Here is a 21,439-nt window from a genome sequence, read left to right as displayed (position 1 = left end):
AATGAAAACTCATTCTCTTCAATTTTGTTAGCTTCTTTTCAGCTGAAGACCTTTGGCAGAATCAATTTGTTAATGAAAAAAAAAAAAAAAGAGAGAGAGAGAGAGAGAAAGAATAGAGTAAGAACAGCCATACTGGGTCAGACCATCCAGCCCAATATCCTGTCTTCCAACAGTGATGATTGCCAGATGCTTCAGAAGGAATGAACAGAAGAAGGCAATTATTGAGTGATTCATCCCCTGTCCAGTCCCAGCTTCTGGCAGTCCGAGCCTAAGGAAAACCCAGAGCATGGTGTCGCATCCCTGACCATCTTGGCTAAGAGCCATTGATGGACCTATCTTCCATGAACTTCTCTATTTCTTGTTTGACCCCCAGTTATCCTTTTGGCCTTCACGACATCTCCTGGCAATTAGTTCTACAGGTTCACTGTGTGTTGTGTGAAGAAGTCCTTCTTTTTGTTCGTTTTAAACCTGCATCCTATTAATTTCATTGGCTGACCCCCGTTTCTTGTGTTATGTGACGGGGTAAATAACACTTCCCTATTCACTTTCTCTACACCACAATTATTGCAAGCTCTTGTCTTTCCTCTTAGCTTGTTCATCTGTGTTTGAAGAATGCCGATAGCATGTAAGGGGAACTGCTATGATAAGATTAACAGGACTGGTTGTGTAAACAGAAGGATGGTTCAAATGGAAAGGTTAGCAGGGATCCCAAACAAAAATATGTATTTCCTATCTGAATGAAAGCCCTGTTATGCATGAGTGAAAGTGAGACAAAGGTAGGATTAGGAAAAGACAAGATTTTGATATTCAGCCAATTTGCAGCCAAGTAGTGTTTATTCCCATCGATTTTTTTTATTTTGCTAGTCTAGTAGCTATACAACTAATAATCATTCTTTAGAATATTGTACCTATCAATAGCTAAATCAAAAGGACATTTGGAGTGAAATTTACCACTGCGCAGAGAGCCAGCATAAGGATTTGTTATAAGGCTCACCATCCTAGAGTGCCTCCTTGTGGTACAGTGTGGCATGGAAGCTTCCCTACCTCCATTTCCACAGTACATTCTTCAGCCTACTCCAGACATAGAGGACTTGGAGCTTCAGTCAAGGCACTTTAGAGAGTTCAACCCCTTCTGCGGTAACAGAGTCCCTTAATCCAAATCCAGAAACAAAACCACCAAAACAAATGAGTTGTTGGCCCTGCTGGTCTCAGCCTTAAGATGCTTTCCTCACAGGTGGGCTGCAGATGCAATGGTGTGTCTCAACACACATCAACAGATACCTGGCCTCTGGTCAACCCAACAATTCAGATGAGGCCCACCCTCCTACAAAGGGTTCTGGCCAGCCACAGTCCTAAAATAGCCTAGTTTAGGGCCAGGAGCTTCTTGCCCCCAGATAGGAGTAGCTGTCCACTCTCCTCTCCTGTCAGCCTTTACCTGCTGGGCTTTTTTCCTTTTCCTTCCTCAGTGCCCAAGTTCTAGTTCAGCTCACAAACCTATGACTTCTCTTGGGCTGATTCTTTACATGCCTCCCCAGGTTTGTCCTGGCCCATACATCCCAGCTTTGGCCTCTCAGGTCTCCTGGTTCTTCAGGATTCCCTGATTCTCTCAGGCCTTCCAGTTTCTTTCAGCCCAAATTCTTGTCCCATATCAGCCTGTCCACCATCCTCCCCAGCCCACTCTCAACTGATGGGCTTTCCTCCTTTTAAGTCCCACACTCTGCACAGGTATAGAAGAGCAGGCTTATTGAACAGGACTGACTGGATCTGGGCCTCCTAGCCTTTAAAGGAGCAGGCAAACCAGTCACAGGTTTATGGAGCACTTAAGACCCACATAAATCCTAGTGGGATTAAAATGATGCATTAGCTTTGTCCTTTGTCTCTGCACAGGCATGGATTTCACCTTCAAGAAGGAAATGGAACTGGGAGTTAGAAGACACTAGTTTTTTGACTGCCACTGAGTCACCGTACAACCATGAGTAGAGCATGTTAATGTGCCTCAGTTTCACCATCTGTAAAATTTATATCTAATTGTAGTCACTGACTTGTATGAAATGCTTTGGGACCTAGTGTCAAAAGAGCTCTATATTAACCCTAAGTATTACTATTAGTAGTCGTAGTTCTGGTGTCAGGAAATGCAAGTGTTATACAAAAGCATAGCACTAAAGAGCAGATTTTCACAGCAGGATGCAGCAGAAGTAATTCTGCAAATGCACACCACTCTCCCCCTTCGTTTGCACGCACATTTAGAGATGTATCACAGATGCCTATCAATGAATATCAAAAGCAGCACACGTGGGGTTTGGACACACCTTGGGACATGTTTTGAAAATTTGGCTCCTGGGATAATGACCTAGCAATTTTTAATTTTCCTGTCCTTCCAAAAAAAAGAAAAAAAAGGGGATGCAAATGCTTTGATTACAGCCGAGTGTCTAATTCACAGCTAATCATGTATTCAATAAATGTCACCCTTTTTCAGTGTGCAAATGGTCTGTGAACAGAATGCAAAACTCTTTCTGGCTAATTCTATGTTTGACACTGCTCGCAAATTTATTCAGTAAATAACCCTTGCACTGCCGCTCACTAGTGAGTGATTTGTTGCAAATGTTTGCAATTTGCATTCGACCGTTCCCACATATTCCATGGCTTTGTTTCTGTTCTCTGCGTGGATGATTTATACAATGAACCAACATGGTGATTACTAGAAACTGCTTTGCAGTCCAGACAATTGGAAATTTGTCATCAGGGAATATTCAAGCCGAAAATATTCTTTTCACAAGTATTTTTGCTTAGCAGAGCTCAGTTGCCCAAATGTTCATAGAAAGTTTAAATCAAACACAGAATATGACATCTATCCCTTAGTTGAGCACCTTTCAGAATCAAACAAATATTCCTATATCTGATTTTGCAATATTAACTCAGCTCGCAACTCAAACATTATTTATGCTGATTCAGGAGACCTACTCACTATTTCTATAGTAACTGAACCAGTCTGGTTTACACGTTTCCCATACAACTATAGATGGTAGGGTTTGCATATCATTTTTCACAGAGACGAACAAAAGAAAACAAAAAACAAAAAACAACACAATGGAAGAAGAAGAGGTTGGCTGTGTCTTGAACCCTAGCTAAAAATGATTGATCTTTAGCCTTTCCTGAAAAACAAAACAAAAATTCACTCTGACGCGGGCTTCCACACAGGGATTAGCTCGGTCTCGCAATGCCCCTTCTAGTGGTTACGCGCCATCAGTTTCTCCTCTGCTGCTCTCAGGAGCTGCAGCTGTCCTCCGGCTAGGTCACTGTTTTGGTTTCCCTTTCTGTGTGGGGGGAGGCGGACAAAAAATCAATCTCAGGCAGCCTTCTGCTTTACTGCCTCACAGTGCCACACCTGCAGTGGCTGGCAGGGGAAGCTGGGCCCACCCTCTTCTCCATGTTCTGGCTCAGAGACCCCCTGCACAACAACCCAGGTCCTTTCCCTGCCCTTTATTGCCTCTCCCTGAGACACTTCCATAACTCCTGGTCCTCCCCACGCTTCTGGGTTTGCTAGTCTCCTCACTCCCTCCTCCGAGAGAGAGACTTCAGACAACTCATCTCTGCAGCCTCCTCTGCTTCCAATTTTCTGTCTTTTGGAGAAGCCCCACCTGTCCCTCACAGGTGCGCTTCTCTCTAATTAGCAGCCTTGAGCCTAAAGCTCCCTGTTTGCAGCCTAATTAGCTGATTAGGCCCACCTGGCCTAACTCAGCTCTTGCAGAGCAGGAGTGGGGAGCACCCCCTCCCCCCCGGTCACATTCACCTCTAGGTTACTGGTTCAAAGCCAGAGCAAGGCGGTAGTGACTAAGTCATTCACAACTGTTCAGTGGCCTATGGGAAATGAGTTAATGGCTTCAGACAAGTACTTACCATTAAGTGGCTTGGTGTTTATAGCCTTAACTTCTGTCCCGGGTTTAATATGGCATCAGTGGGGCCATGGAGTCAGGCCTATGCTCAGAAGGGGCCCTGGCCTGCTCCGCTTGCATTGTGCCCCGAGACTGCACCACCTCGCTGGCTCCCCTCCTCCCCAACCCTGCCCACCACTTGCTCCTCTTGGCCAGCTGGTCGGCCGAGGGCTTCTCTCCACCACTAGGCCAGACCCCAGTGCATCTCTGGCTCTGGGCAGTCTCTGCTTCCCACCACCTGTGGGTCCCTGCCTGTCTAAATGATCTGGAGGATGGTGTGGACTGCACCCTCAGCAAGTTTGCAGATGACACTAAACTGGGAGCAGAGGTAGAGATGCTGGAGGGTAGGAATAGGATACAGAGGGACCTAGACAAATTGGAGGATTGGGCCAAAAGAAATCTGATGAGGTTCAACAAGGACAAGTGCAAAGTCCTGCACTTAGGACGGAAGAATCCCATGCACCGCTACAGACTAGGGACCGAATGGCTCGGCAGCAGTTCTGCAGAAAAGGACCTAGGGGTTACAGTGGACGAGAAGCTGGATATGAGTCAACAGTGTGCCCTTGTTGCCAAGAAGGCCAATGGCATTTTGGGATGTATAAGTAGGGGCATTGCCAGCAGATCGAGGGACATGATCGTTCCCCTCTATTCGACACTGGTGAGGCCTCATCTGGAGTACTGTGTCCAGTTTTGGGCCCCATGCTACAAGAAGGATGCAGAAAAATTGGAAAGATTCCAGCAGAGGGCAACAAAAATGATTAGGGGACTGGAACACATGAGTTATGAGGAGAGGCTGAGGGAACTGGGGATGTTTAGCCTACAGAAGAGAAGAATGAGGGGGGATGTGATAGCTGCTTTCAACTACCTGAAAGGTGGTTCCAAAGAGGATGGCTCTAGACTGTTCTCAGTAGTAGCAGACGACAGAATGAGGAGTAATGGTCTCAAGTTGCAGTGGGGGAGATTTAGGTTGGATATTAGGAAAAACTTTTTCACTAGGAGGGTGGTGAAACACTGGAATGGGTTCCCTAGGGAGGTGGTGGAATCTCCTTCCTTAGAAGTTTTTAAGGTCAGGCTTGACAAAGCCCTGGCTGGGATGATTTAATTGGGGATTGGTCCTGCTTTGAGCAGGGGGTTGGACTAGATGACCTCCTGGGGTCCCTTCCAACCCTGATATTCTATGATGCTGTCTCCCCAGAGCTGAGCCACCTAGGACTGGTGCAGAAGCCTGGCCAGTCTTGGTCGGTTTGGGGCGAGGGGAAACATGGGGGGCTTGGCTGGGCCCCTCCAGGCAAGTGGGTCCTGAGGGAGCCCGGCCAGGGCAGGCCCTGGCCTGGCTGATCATGCCACTCCTGAGGGGCTGGAGCGATTCCCCACCCCAGGACCAACTCTGGCTGCGCTGCCAGCTCAGCCCGGCAGACACAGTCACCTCCCAGAAGGGCTGGTCATTGCGGCCGGGAGGCAGGGCATGGGTCTCTGGGGGAGTTTGGGAGGGGGTGTGTGCTGGGCAGTGAGGGGCCAGGGATGATGTGTGTGTTGGGGCACTAGGGAGTGAGGGTTCTGTGTGGGGTGCTGGGCAGTTGCGGTGGGGCTGTGGGCAGGGGGTGCTGTGTATTGTGGAAGGGGTTGGGGGGGTCACTGGGCATAGCAGGTCTGGGGAGGGCTCTGGCCATAGGGAGTTGAGGGGGGTGTTCATGTTCGGGGGGGGGCGGGAGGGCTGTGTGGAGCAGCATGGGCCCGCCCTCAAGGGGAAGGGGGATGATGGCAGCACAGAGCCAGGTTGGCCACTGTGTGTCTGGCAACTGCCAGTTTGTAAATAGTGCCCTTGCACTGAACGGAGCAGGGCCACCCCTGCCATGCCATGCCCCATTGCCCCGGCTGGCCTCTCGCTCTGGGGACTGACCTCCCTGCGCCATGCTCCATTGCCCCCATGGGGGCCCACAACTACATTTGGAGCCGGGCCCACAACAGGTTAATCCGGCCCTGCTTAACTTCAGCTGGTTACCAGTAGTGTGGAAATCAGCACTTCTTTCCAAGCCTACTTAATCCAAGTTGCGACCCAGGGAGCTGTTCTGTGGTGACTGTAGAGAGCAGAAGCTTTGTTAGGTTCTGATCTGGCACAAAGTGAAGCCAATTGACGTTTTACTAGTGATTTCAGTGGAAGCAAATTCAAGGCCTCAGTCAGGGAATTAGAAAGTTACAGAGGAGTAAACGCCTGGACTCATGCTATAGCCTCCCAAAAGAATCACCTTGATATTCAATCCAACACTGAATGCTGTCGGGGGGGGTGGGGGGGGGGTGGGGGTGTGTGTGTGTGTGTGTGAGAGAGTGAGTCATGGGGAATAGTCCCGCTATTGTTGGGGAACGTTCCTGGCTTCTGCACTACCCCAGTGAAGTGGGCTAGCGAAAGGATCTGAGTCCTCACTCCCACTTCCTTTACCCAGTGGCCTCCCTGCCCTTGAGGACTCCCCTTCCACTCCCCTGTCTGGCAGAGTCCTCGTAACCCCAACAAGGCTGGGTCCAGGATTCCTGGGAGGCTCGACCCCCAACCCTGCTGTGGTCACCTAGGACAGGGACTAGGGTGTCCCCACTCCGGGGTACTCTCTCTGCACTGGGCACTTCTCTGACCCACTGACCATTACATACAATTTAAAACAAATGCAAGTTATTTAATCAACAATTAATTTTAAAAAATGAATAAGGAAAAATGGGAAAGGTGAAAGGAAACACATCACCCCGCTTTGTGGCAGGGAACATCACAAACAGTGTCTCTGGAACGTCAGGGCAGTTCACAGTCTGTTCCTTGTAAGTCCCAGGCCTCCTGCTCAGGCCCTGGCTGTGCTGCAGGGATGCTGTGGGTTGGACACTTGCTCTGGTGGTGGCCACATGCTCTCAGGCTCTAAGTGGCAGGGCCCTTCTTCCCAGCGTTGCCCCCACCCTGTCGGGGTTACCAATCCCCCTCCGAGTCTGGCCTGCAGAGCTTCCTGGCTGAGGTGACTCCCTGTGCTGGGCCCACTGCCCAGGGTCCCCCTCTCACTCTCCCCAGCTGCTCATGACACCCGGCCCCAGACTGCTCCAGCCCCAGCCCCAGCTCCAGTTCCACTCTGCCTCAGCATGGCTGCTGCTCGGCCTCCAGCTCTCTGGGCTGCTTCTCTGGCCCCTCTGGCTCTGGTTGCTGCAGCTCTGCTCCCAGGACAGGGTCTGCTCTCTCTGGGCTGTTTTTCCGGTCCCTCTGGATCTGGCACAGTTCTGCTCCCCAGCTCATCTTGGGCCCCTGCTTTATCCTTAGCTCGGACCCACTCTCTCTGACCCAGACAAATCCAGCTCACACAGAGGACAGGACCCCCCTGGCCTCCTGACTCCCTGATTAGCCTGCCTGCCCTGTCATTCAGGCTGACCTGGAGCATTGGCCTCTCCCCATTGCTCCTAGGGACTGGCAGTCTGAGGGTCCTGACTCCCCATCGACCCTTCCCCCTTTTAGTACTGGCAGCTAGCAACTAAAACACCCCCACTGAATGTTAGTAAAGGGGTAACAATCCCTTTACATATGTACACTTTTACACCCCTATATATAAATTCAACTCCCACTAACGCATGTGGACATGCACCTAAGATTTCTTAAAAGTCTCCAACATATCTGCTACTTGCGCATCCATTCACATTCATGGAGTGATGAATCCAGATATCACATCAGTCGGTCCCCACAGACAATTTGCAGGAAAAGCCTGTTTCAGCCAGGCCTTCCTATGAATTTCCTCTCACACTGGAATTTGCTCCCCTCACTTCATAGCCCCAGGAACAGAGTCATCTTTCTGGGTTCATTGACCAGACTGGACTTACTGAGGTTATTTGAAAGATAAAAGGTCACATCCACAGTGGCCTGCTACAGTCACGTTTCTTAGGAGCATCTGCCTGACTTCCAGCATCATCAGTCTCATCTGGAGCAACGCTGGAATAAATTAAGTGTGGCAGAGCACAAGAGTAAAGCCAAGTCTGAAGATGTACATTAGTGATAGACAGGGAAGAGTTCAACCTTATTAGCCTCTGAAAACCACACTGATCTACAAAGGTAGCAACTAGTGTACCCTTTATACAGGAGATTACATAGCCTACTGGATTCATATCAGTTTTAATCAAAGGGAGGAGAATAAAAAGGAAATTAATTCACTGAGATTTGTACAGAAATATTAAGATGTAAAGCACATCACAAGTGCTAGACATGCATCTTATTATTAAACTTTCACACTGCAGTAGCACCCAAGAAGCCCCATGCTAAATCAAAGTCACATTGTACTAAGCAAAATACACGTGTATTATTGTTATTACGTGAGGGGAAGAATCATCTCCTGTCAACCAGTGTTTTTGCATACAGCTTCCTGGAATCTCCCAGACGGAATTGTTTCTCGGAGGCAGAACTGCTGCCAACAGGAAGTACACAATCCAGACCTAATGATTTCATGTCGTCATAATCATTGCATCATCAGTGTGACCTGTAGAAATCATTACTGGGTGATGTTGCTGCTGCTGATTAGAATTCTTTTTTTCCTATGGGAAATGTCTATGAAAACATTAGGTAGAGTCAAAATTATGAAAAATTTCAACTTTTCAGCTAATAATCAAAAGCTGACAATTCTCACCCCCAAACCAAAAAAAATTGACCAAATATTTTTGGTTTAAAATAGAAAAAATTTTTGATGCCAAAATGCCACCACACTGCCTCCTGGGAGTTGTACTTCAGGCATCTCATGTCCCCTTCTCTCTTCTATGGGCTGTGCTCCTTGGTCAGACTACATCTTCCACAAGGCCCCACAATCTCCCCTCTTGCTCTTCCACTGCATGCATTACGGGAGTCCCTGCACATGTTGCATCCTGGGGATATAGTCCAGCTGGGGTACCCAGTGAATGGAGAGGAATGGGGGCCTGAGGCACTGCTATGGCATTTTCAAATCATAATGTTTTGGGTTTGGCTCTTTTTTTTGTCAGTAAGTCACAATTTTCAGTGGAAAGAAGTCACTTGTTGTGAAAAAGTGTTTTGTCAAAAAACATCCCATTGACAAACAATTTGAACAGGAAATTTTCAAACACTATTTCTTTGCTTCAATCCCACCCCCTTCAATCTCCTCCCTGCCCCCAAGCACCTCGGAGGCTCAGGTTTCTTGCATACAGGGGGCTCAAAAGGGGTCTCTCTCTCTTCTACTTTAGGGTACATTTACAGTTGCCTGCTGTGTTCAGCATCTGGGCTTCTCCCAGATTCTTACAGTGCTACTCTATGAGAAGTTCTGTGGCTATGACATGCGTAAGGCCTTCTGCTCTCCCCTTTCGTAGTTGTGCTTTTTGTTGACAGTAGGATGTAACCCTGACCTCTGGCCTATCACTCCCATAATGCCCCTCTGGGGATGACAAAAGAAAGACAAACGTAGACGTGTTAACCCGTTTCACCTCTCTTTAGTCAGAGCCTGCAGAACCACAGCATGTCACAGTTGCTACTGAAACCCTGGAACCTGTTGTATAAGTCACAGGAGGCTGGAAGGCCTACAATCAATTCCCTGACAATATAACAGGATCTAATATCAAGGGCTGTGTCTGAGCTAATAATGTGTGAATACCACTTTTAACTGTGACATTTGCCTATAGAGCACTTCCGCTGTAATTAATTACTTTGTAAAACACCAGATTATTATATGAACAAATGACAGAGGAGACTAATGTAGAGGAAGTAATAAGAGTGGGCAGGGAAGTCAAGACAGAGGAGCATCTGAGAGTTCGTTAGGCGAACAGTGGACTCCCATTCCTGTATTTTTTTTCCAGGTTCGATTATCTGTAGCCTTCTGAGATCGGGCCAGCAAGTGAGCATCCTTTTCCCTCTTCTGACTCCTGTTAATGGATCCCTTCCTGAATTATTATTCAGGAGTAAACACAGAAAAGCAGATTTATTTGTTTTTCCCCATTTTTTCAAATCTATTTCATCAAGTTTCTCTTTGTGCCGAGGACTGATGATGTAATGGGAAAATGCTGAATATGTCCTTCTGGAACATTTTCTGCACAATTAATAAGTACCTTCCTGAGGAACAAAAGTATCATGAGGAACAGAATCACTCAGACAAAATGGAAAGCAGGCAAATAGATATTTCAGTACTTGCTCTTCTATTGGTTGTTGGCTTCTTTACCTTCTTCTTCTTACGAACAGAATCCTGTTTTTCCTGGTTGTCTTCTAAAGACGACTCTACAACCCATCAATTAATTAATTAGTTTCATTGGTCAGCACTAATCAAGTGTTTGTATTCATTCCAGTATGAGATTTAATTTTAAAGACACATTTTGGAGATGACGCAATCGCTGCCAGGACATTTCAGCATTCACTCTCTCTCTCTCTCTCTATATATATACACACACACACACACACCCCTCTCTCATTACTGCTTTACGATTCCTGCTCAGTCAGATAAGTGTTCCTGTCCCACTGCTTCCAAACACAGACGTCAAGAGTGCAGACACATGTGCCGTGAAGAAAGAAAAGATCTATAGATCTAAAAGGTCAGGCAAGAAAAACTTCAGTGTGCCCAAATTAGGCCCATAATTCACAGATTGGTACCTCACTTCCCCAGTCTGCTTCAGCATGCGGCAACAAAATTCCTGTTTGACCTGCCTTACAGATCTTTTAGCTGCAGTCTTGAATGTGCAATAGGGATCAGGGCAAATCTGAGAGGAGATTGTTACCCTTGTGCCTGGAATCTGCAAGTCCTTGTGCATTTTGTAGCAGGGAGTGCATGGCTGATGTGCTTCAGTGATATGTTTAGGCACAAATAAGCTTAAGCACTAGGCTTACTGTAGTCCTCCTTTCTGAATGGCAGTAGGTTTCAAGCTTTCTCGCTCTCGAGAGCCACAAGAGTTTGTCAGTGGCAGAGTGATCATGAGGAGTCTCTGGTCCCATGCTACATTCACTGTGACGCTACTACACTAGGCCACAAGGCCCTCGTAGACGGGGAGTTAGTTGCCCAGCAGTGAACTTAGGAGCAATGGTAGAAGGGAACCCCGAGGAAGTGCAGTGCAATACCCCTCAGACTGATGGATAGTGTCCACAGATCTGGATGAGGGCTGTGGAAGTGGAGATACTTTGGGTGTAGGGAAGAAAAAGGTTTACCTCTGAAGGCTTCTGTTACTGAGGTTGAAGTGCCTGCAGAATACTAAGGAGTTACACTGAGGGCCAGTGTAACTTTCTAGTTCATTTTTCCCAGGACTGGTGTAAATAGAAGCATATATTCTCTCAAGCAGAAGCTGGGAGGGAGTGTTCACAACACGGTGGGGCATCGAGAGAAGCCCCAGAAAGGTGAATGCGCTGTACCAAGGGTCCCGTGTATAGAAATGCACAATAAGGGGCGTAAGTGACACTCGCATGGGCATCATGGCACTCTGCCAAGGTAAGATTTGTCCCAAGACAACACCTTCCTGACAGCTAAAGAATAAGAGCTCCCCTTGAGCCCCTCCCACTTCTATCAGGGTGCTAAACTGCTGTCTTCAATGCACAAATGGCTCTGCTTGAGCAAACCTCAGGATTTGAACCCAGAGCCATCTGTGCTAAAAGCATGCACACCTACTGCTTGTAGTAGAGGACTAAACCCTCATTTGTAAACCTCTTGTGTACTAGCCACTATGGAGTAACTCATGCTCTCCCAGCATGGGTTGTGCACGGTTAAAAGAAAAACAAGAATTGGCAAACTTTTGGGCTAATATTTTCAAGACAGCAGTGCGTGATGAGGTTGAGTGTGAAAGAATAATTAAGTTCCTTAAGATTGATTAAGGCTGGGATCATTTCTGACATTTGTAATTCAAACTGAAGGACAACCCAAAACGTGGAAACATGCGGTTATGACATTTCTTACAGGGCATTTGGGGATTAAAGGCCCTAGATAAGTGTGAGTCATTATACAGTTATTTTAGTTTTCTCCCTTTTCAGATCTTCTCCCCCCGACCCCCCGGTGATGAGAGGGCTAAGATAAAGAGTCGGCACTCTGAGCCCCGCAGAGAAAAGTCTTCACCTCTCTTTTCAATCCCTGAGCCAGCTAAGCTACAAGAGTCTGCATGCAAGTGCTCTCTAAAGCTATCTTAGCCCCCTGTCAGAGAGTTCATCACTACATTTGGGTGAAATGCAGGCTGCTGAGATTGAATACGGTAGGTATATCCTACTATTGTTTATTCACCAAGGCTTTGATCGCATAAATCCTTGCATGGTGAGCAGCTGGGAGCACAAATACAGGTGCTGACTGAGGCTACAGCCATAATCGTCAAGTGGTATAAAGGAGCGTATGTCCATTTACACCAGGTTAGGGACCAGATGTATATGATACAAGTATGGTTGAGTAATAGGCAAGGACCTCTACAATGAATGGTAGCATGAGCCAAGTTCCTTGCGTGCCCTAAAAAAAGGGCCAAAAAAGGACAGTTTGTGGGCCAGGAGGAGATATGGGCTCATGCAAGAGCCTTATCGTACAAATGTGGCACTTAGCTACATGCTCTTTGATACTGCCCCTGCTCTGAGACGGGATAACTGGGACCAGCAGCACTGTCTATAATGCTGGCTGTTAAGACACCAACACTGTGCAGGAACATAGAAAGGATGAATCTTGTCTGCTCCTGATGGCACAGAAGAGTAACTGTACCTGGGATAAGTGGATATAGGTTGCTTTCTGTTTTTTGCCATTGCCAGAGTATGAATTTGCAGGAGACTGACTGAGATTGCCGTTTGTAATAAGAGGGCCTGATCCAAAGTGCACTGAAGTCAGAGTCTTTCCACCACCTTCAGTGAAGTTTGGATCATTCCCTAAAAAAATGGGTCCATAAGAACTTCCTGGAGAACTTTCCAAGGAGAGGCAGAGAGAATTATATTTACCATCCTCTACACTCACTTCCTGCCCTTCTTGTCCCACTCACTAAGTACATGGAAGATTTGGAAAGAGCAGGAGGGACCATGATGAAGAAACAACTCCTCTGCGCACGAATCCAGTTGATATGCTCCTCCCTTAAGACCACATATCGAGATATATACCAGGGGTGGCCAAACTGCAGCTCGTGAGCTGCATGCGGCTCTTTGAAGTCCCCCAAGACCTCTCCTCCTTTCTCTGCCTATCAGACAGGGGGAGAGCTCAGGGCTTCTACCCTGAGGTGGGGTGGTGGAGCAAAAGCAGGGGCTCTCCTCCCATCTGTTTGCTGCTGCCTCTCTCCACTGCCTTAGCTTCCAGCTTGCTGACTCACATGACCTCATGTGCCCCCCAAGCGTCACTTCTGGCTTCTGCCCAGCGGGGAGGGAAGTCTCAGGACTTCAGGCCTGCAGGGCACGCCTGCCCAGACTCAGAATTTCAGCAGGAACAGAGCTTCAGCCCTGAGCCCTGCAGGCACCTCCCATGGAGCTGAAGCCCCGAGCCTTGGCTCTCGAACTTTTGAAGATTGTCCTACGTGGCTCGGAGGGTCAATAAGTTTGGCCACCCTTGATATATATCATTCATTTAAGAACACATTACACTGTATTCCCTCTGTCAGGCAGCTGACTTTGTTACTGCCAGTAATTTACTCTCTTATGGATCAATGTTCAAAGAGTCTTAAAGATGCAGTGAAATACTGGACCATTTTCAAAGCATGAAGCATATTAATATAATGCTCAGTAGCTTAAGGGGATAACGTGGTGGATATTTTGTCTCATATATTTCTGCCGATTTCTCCGGGCTCCGGACAACAGTGTCTCTTAAATAAAGAACCACCTCAGAGGTTGCATTTTCCCTTTTGTTTTGGAAAGGCAGAGGGAGCGGATGCACCTAGTGATAAATATTACATTTAGTAATTACATTTTCAGATTTACAAGGTCCATGTAGTAAAGGTTCTAAATTAAATAATCCTCATTTACATACAGTTCAATCCAAAGGGCATCATTAGAGGACAGCATCTCCTAGTCAACAATGAGTTGCTTTCATTAACGGTGCCCCAATGATTACAGCTGGCTTGTACTTCAAGGGTCATGAGAAGGTTAGCCAGGCAAGACCAAAAAAATAATTTGTACATCTTTATCGAGTGCACTTTCTGTGTATGTCACTCAGTCATAAACTATTCCCTGCTGTCAGGTTGTTGTACTCTGCAGCCCAAGAGAGTGTATTAAAAAAAACAAAAACAAACTGATAAGTTTACATTCAGTCATTTTGAATTTAGAATCAGGAGCCACATTCTGATTTATGTTACTCCTCTATAAATCTGGAGTAACACAACTGAAGTGGAGTAGGCATTTTGGGACTGAAATTGGCATTTACTATATGTTTTTATGGCACCTAGGATAAGGGGCCTGTAACCTGGTTGGCTTCTAGGTGCTACTGCAGTAATAAATAATAATAAAGAAATAAATATATAAATAAATAAAGAGCTGGATTTTCCAAAGGACACTACAGAAGTTAGGTGCCCAACTTCAGTTGACTTCCTGAAAGCTTGTGTGTTAAACCTACATACCAGCGTAACCAGGCAAAGACTCACCAGCAGCACCTCCTGCTGGTCGTCTCAGGGAATTAGTGTTCCAGCCTCCAGAGCGCCCTCTTCAGGCCAGTGTCTCGCCTTGCTGCTGGCTCCCGTGTCCCTCCCAGGACACCCGTGCCCCTTTCCTCTGGGTGCTGCCCCCAGGTAGTACCCCAAGTTCTGGGTCTCCCCCTTCCAGGGGAACCCCCCCACTATCCCCACCTTGCCTCAGTCATAGGCTCCTGGCAATCACCAGGTAGCCCCCATGCCCTGGGGCAGATTGCAGTATGAGCCACTCATCACAGGCAAGGCTGGGTTTGGACCTGCTGCCGCTGCCTCTGCCTACCCGTGGCTGCTCCTGCAACCCGCATACCTAATAGGCCTTACCAGGCCCGTAGCCTGGGGTTTTCCTAGGCCAGAGCTCCCTGGTTCCCTTGGCCTATCCCCAGCCCTGCTCCCCTCCAGATACTTGGTTAAGCCCCTGCAACCAGGCCCTTCTCTCTCTCTGGGCTTCTGGCTCACAGCCTTTATAGAGCCAGCTGGGCCCTGATTGGGGCATGGCCCCTAGCTGAGGCTGCTTCCCCAGCAGCCCCACTGCCTTTCTTCCGCAACAGCCCTCTCTTAGGGCTGTTTTAAACCCCTCTGGGCCCAAGCGGGTGTCCGCTCGGCTACAACCAGCACAGTGAGAGAATTGTTTATTTTTATTGGTAACTTTTGCTGCTCAAATGCTATTTCTCTAATACTTCATTTGATTAATTTTGCCAGTTTCTAATCAAAATAATTGACTTGGTGAATAATATTTTGTGATACTACCCAGTCTTTCACTGGTTGAATGGTATGTGTCAAATATATTGTACCACCAACACTGCTATGTAAGTTACTCTATGAATACTATGTTGAGCCGCTCTACAAGTGACCATTGTGAATCTCAATCTATCTCTGCATTTGTAGCTTATGCATCACTACAATGGCGTGAAGCTATGTGCAGGATTCTCAGCTGGCGTAAATCAGGAGACATGCATATGCTCTGTTAGGCTATCTAGATTTAAACTCACTGAGACTGTGCCCTATTGACTTCGCAGGAGCTGCCAGCTGACACCAACTGGTGATCTGGCTAGATAGCCGAAGATTAACCCAGCTCTCCTCTGTATTTTAAACTGCTTTATAAAGTGTGATTAATATTGGTGGTTGATATGCCACCAAGACATGCCATGTTGTAACATGAACTATGGCAGCTCCTAAAAACAACTGAATTACAAGCCAGATGAACTGTCAACTCTGCCATAGTGCTATATGGATTGTCCTACCAAGCTGGTGCACAGATCAGGGGTGTCGCAAACCCAACAGCGCACGTTGGGGCTGTGTTTAAATACCTGGCTGAATTAGGACTAGAAGATGGAGTGATACTACTATGGACACCATATTAAGGGAGGTGCTTCAAAGGGGGGAAATAAATGGTCCTTTTGAAAACTCTGGAAATAAAATAATTCAGTTAGATTGCTTTGTGATATATTGTAATACTCCATGGCCAGGGGTCTTTCTGGAGTTATTACTGGCTAACAATAGTGTGTTAAAGTGCTTGTGCTCAGAGAAATCCAATCCTACGAGTCCTAGGAGAATCAAGTCACATAAAAAAGGGGAATCTATTCCAAGCATGAGCCATTAGTTCTGCTCTGAATATCATTGTTATTAACTGCAGGGCTTGAATGAAAGCTCCAACCTGCCAAAACCTCAATCCTCATCAACTGCCAGGAAAAACTACAGTGACAGGCATTAATTGGTGATTATAGAAAAGACTAGCTGAGGATTGGAAAAAATCACCCTCTGGACTAAATATGAATAATGGCCACTCCCCAGAGAAGCTGAGGCTCTAACCTACTTCTCTTTGATTATCAAGTCTTTATAATACTACCAGAGCCCAGCTCATATTCACCCTGCAGACAGATTCATTTTAGATATATGAAAAACATTGGTAACAAATCATCAAAGCTGGTGAAATTTACTAGGTTTCAGACTCCGATGCAAACTGTCACCATGTTCCTTGACCGGGGAACCTCCCCTACAGGGACTGAGCCAGACCTTTACACTCACCCAGCCTCTGTTCTGCAATGCTCTAGCATGTCAGTCCAATCATACAAAGCTCAGACCTTTGGCTGAGCCCCAGACAGTCCACCCCCCTTATGTGTTGGCAACAAACACAAAAAGAAATGAACAGAGATGAACTGTCCCATCCATGTGGTATGGCTCTCTTCCTTGAGCTTCTGGTAAGCTGTGGCCCCAGCTGAGCTCACAGGCTAATACAGAACAATAGTCCCACCGAAAGTGGATCATCATAATGCCCTCCTTTCCTTCACGGAGGGGGGCTGTTGGGCAGCAGTGGTCCAAAGAGCTCTTGCATTCAGTCAGCCCTCTCTCCAGAAGCTGAAGGTCTGCTCTCCTCTTTGGCTTACCACCAACTGTGCAGTGTTTTCCACTTTTAAGTTCTACCTTCCAGGTGGTTGGGGTGGGGCTGATTAAAGTCCATTAAAGACCCCATGGCATCTAAAAATCTGCCAGTGAGCACGTGCACAGCTGTCTCAGTCTAGGCACATAGTAGCCTCTCTCACATTTAAGCCTCACCAGGATCCTCAAACTCAGCATTCCTCCCACCTACCTTGGCAGTGGGCTCTGGTCTGGTAGGCGTTCTCAGAGCACTAAATCCATACAAAACAGCCAGAGGAGGAGACAGTGGCTAGGTCTCTCTCCTCAGCATTTGTACTTGCTAGCTTAGGCGGCTGTCCCTTCAGCTTGCTAGCTTTTATGAACCCCATTCTTAGGCACCTAAATCTCCCTTTGCATTGTACAGGGAGCCTGAGAACCTAACCTGGGGATGTTGATTAAATTTTGACATTAAAAAAAGGTTTATGCATATTCTGGTATAAAATAAAAGAAATTTTGAAACAAAAAGCCAACCTGAAATGTAATTTTGAAATATTCCATTCCAAAATGGGATGTTTGGACCTTACTGAAACCATTTTTTTCTTCATTTTTTTCCACAAAAGGACATATTATCTCAATTGACATGTTCCTTTGGGAAGATTTGGTAGTCATGAAAACAGCACTTTCCTGTGGAAAATGCTCTTTCAGAAAAATTTCACCAGCTCTCTATAAAGCTTGTTTTGGAAAACAACAAATTTTCAATCATGGTTTTAATCATACTTCGACAAAATGTCCACTCAAATTTCAATAAGAAATATCACAAAAACTTTCTGACAGACAGTCAATGGAAGCCTGCAAAATGGAAACAACATTGAAAATTCAAAACTACATTTTTAAATCCTTCTGTTGTTTGGTCTAGCTCTAATACTCTGCAAGCTGACCTGATATTTATGGCAGATGACTATGGAAACTGATGTATGCTTAACATAAATATTTATGCTATGTTTCTAGCTGAATAGCATGCTCCTTCAACGGATCTTTATTCTTCACTCTTCCTCATCTGCTTCACAGATGAAAATAACAAAAAGGCAGGGTCAAAAGAGTGGCTTTTTAAAAAAATAAAATAATGGTTTTTGCTTTTGACCTCCTTAATCTTGTTCTTTGCCTAATGTCTTTTTTTAAAGAAAACAATATTTCCTTTCAAGTGCATTTCATTCTTCACATTTCCACTTGCTGGTTGTTTAAAAAAACACATTATTTTCCTTTCTTCAAAATAGTTTTTCAACTTTTGGTGCCTTTCCTAGGTAAAGCCAATTTGTTAAAATAAACATAGAACAACCCAAGCCACAATGGACTCATACTAACATTGAATTTCAAGTGTTTGTGATCTAAGCAAATAGAAATATATTTCCATCTTTGTGTGACTAGAAGACTGAAGTAGCATGTAATTGGGATCGGCATGAAGATTCATAGAGATAAGAGATGAGACACCTCATTTGTTGATCAATAGGCTGAATTCATTGTCAGAATGTAATAGAGAAGATGGAAAATCACCAGCAGGAGTCTTACTGTCCATAGCTTTCATCTTAAGTTTCCTAGGTATCCATGGTGGGAAAATGAAATAGGGTCACCATTTACATTGGATTCTTCTGAATTGTCAAAGGAGTAAGGGGAATGAAGGACATAAGTCTTAGGCTACAGCCTCAGCAAATGTAAATCTCCATAGCTCTATAGAAGCTGAGAACATAAGTACATAAGAACAGCCATACTGGTCAGACCAAAGGTCCATCTAGCCCAGTATCCTGTCTTCCAACAGTGGCCAATGCCAGGTGCCCCAGAGGGAATAAACAGAACAGGTAATCATCAAATGATCCGTCCCCTGTTGCCCATTCCCAGCTTCTAGCAAACAGAGGCTAGGCACACCATCCCTGCCCATCCTGGCTAATAGCCAAGGGAGCACTGCTAATTTACACCTGCTTTGGATCTGGACCTGGCAGTCAAATTTACAGTGGTGTAATTAACAACAGAATCAAATTCCTTTTGCTCAGAGGGGGGAAATGTTACTTTATTTTTAATAGGAAAAAATATGCTAATTGAGAGTGAATATAAATCGACAGTTAAAATCTGTAGTACTCTTTGTCGTGCTCTGATGCAAATCTATCCTTCACAACTCAGGGAATAACTACTTTCCACCCAAACTTCTTAATGGCTAGGAAACCCATGATTGCTACTGTTAACATCACAGAAATGTAGAGCACAAACTGATGTTGCCAATACCTCATTAAGGGCCAAGTAAAACATGTTATCATTTACTGGTCACTAGAGTGGCACAGACTGTAAAGGAATCAACGAGAAAGATCAACCAGTTATGAGGATGAACTCTGTAGCTCATAGGGTGAAAAATAGTAAAGTAGAATATCGGAGATGTGCAGTATGAAACCCAACCAAACAAATGCTATTATATGCACGTAAGCCAATAACAAGATAATAACTCCATGGAATCTACTCACAAATGCCCTGGTATCCTTAAAACTGCACCTCTGTTTTTGGAATGGTTTTGTTTACAGGAACGCATTGATATACAGTAGATTTCACCTTAAGATGCAGGACATGCCCTGCAAGGTCAGCGGGTATTTGATAGATTATATCCATATAGGGTTGACCCAAATGAACACACACAGGACTCATGGGTTTAGGAGAGAAACCAGAACTGGCAGAGAGGAAGAGGTAACACATTTGTTCTTCAAGGGGAGATGGGACATTGCCGGGATAGTCGGTCAGTGTAAACAAGCAGAGGTGGATTTCCAAATCTGAGAATGATCGGAGATCCCAGAGAAGATCCAGTATTTTCATTATTTTGATACAACACCCCCACCCACCCCACCCTCTCAAATACTTGTCACCACGGTGGCAATATTCTGGGAAAGGTAGAATCACAGCATCAGGCTCAGTAACTTGAATGACACTAGGCTGATGTCACACAAACGGGTGCTTCCAGGACTGTGGTCAAACCACCATTGGCCCCACTCTTTCTTAGAACTGACATCTGAAAAGATGGGCTCCAGTCCTGAAACCTTCATCTATGTGAGTAGACCTTTGTCAGACATGTGGTGCCATTGGCCTCAGGGAGACTATTCATGTGTGCTAAGTCTTCTTACAGGAGTTGCAGGATCAGGTCTCAGCCTACTTAGGAGATCACCCAGGGTCTCTGTGATTTATTGATATGCGTTGTACACATGTCACTGTCCTCTGTTAGAAGAGACCATCTCATGTACATAACATTTTCTTTAACTACATTAAATAGCAGTTGAGCTTCTTTTGCTCCCTGGGTAGAGGCCTCCAGGGAGTGGAAGATCTACTGTTATATTCCCAGTGCCTCTTGCATGGCAGGTTGATGATTTGCTATTAATTAATTCATCCATCAATCCTATTTATTATGGTTATTCCTAAGGACCTACCAAGAATGGAAACCCACTGTGACAAGTACAGTACAACCTCAGAGTAATAGATAGTCCCAGCTCTGAAGAGTTTACAGTCTAAATAGACAAGACTGACACGGGGTGAGGGAATGGGGTTTAACTTGAAAGCAGAGTGAATAACGTGAAAGCAGAAAACATTAGCTTCATGATTTATTTAATTTTTTGGAGCAAATTTAGTTAGAAAGTGAGGTGGAGAGGGCAGCAGAAAAGAGGAGCAATACTTAAAATACTCTATTGGTATTTAAAGCTTTGGATATATACTGGGGGTTTACTGCCTGCTATTCTGTGTCCTTCTGTAGAAAGGTTGCTGAGACTAGATTTAATGGATATTGTTTGGAACAGATTATGAGGGAGGCAGGACTTTCTCTGTTGAAAGGAAACAACTCTGAAAGACTCTTCACTTCAATATGACCCAGAGTTTAACCAGGGCATCTTTCAAGTCAAGGCCAAATACACTTTGGATTGATATTTAATTTTCAGTTGCTTATTGATGGATTCTGCATAACATATATATGGGGGGTAATGGATGAGGGTTGGTTTGATTTGTGCTAACTTATGTGGTTAGTTATACTTGTGCTGAAAAACTCAAGAGGTTTTAGACATGAATATGGCCGCTTATGAAGAAAAAAACATAGCATTGGTTTTTATGATTTATTAACCATAATGCCAGTATGTGTCTGCCCATGGATTGTTTCTCATGATTAGAGCTTGTTGGAACATTTTTGGCTAAATGGATTTTCATCAGAATCTGCTGTTGTGTCTACATTGAAACATTTTGAGGAGTTGTATCTAGTTTAACAAAGTTTCCAATGAAGTTTTCAACAAGAGGCTTTCTGGGGCCTAAGGTGGACTCTGTAGCCTTCTTGACAAGAGCGAGAGACCTGAATTGAAAAATCTGACCTTTTCAATCCGAAAACAGCCATTTTGGAACAATTCTGTTTCACAAAAAAAAAAAAAAAATCAAAGGTTTTGGTTTTGTTCCAGTGCAGAAAAAAAACCATTTCAAAACCTTGAAAGTTGTCACAAAGTGAGATTGTTGTCCTCTAGCCAGCTCTCCTCTTGACAACTCCTGCTATATTTGAACTGCAGTGGTTTCTCGGGACATCTTGCTGTTTCTGTCAAAAC

This window comes from Eretmochelys imbricata, chromosome 11 (genome assembly GCF_965152235.1).
Source record: "Eretmochelys imbricata isolate rEreImb1 chromosome 11, rEreImb1.hap1, whole genome shotgun sequence".
Classification (NCBI taxonomy): domain Eukaryota; kingdom Metazoa; phylum Chordata; order Testudines; family Cheloniidae; genus Eretmochelys; species Eretmochelys imbricata.
This window is presented reverse-complemented; position numbering follows the sequence as displayed.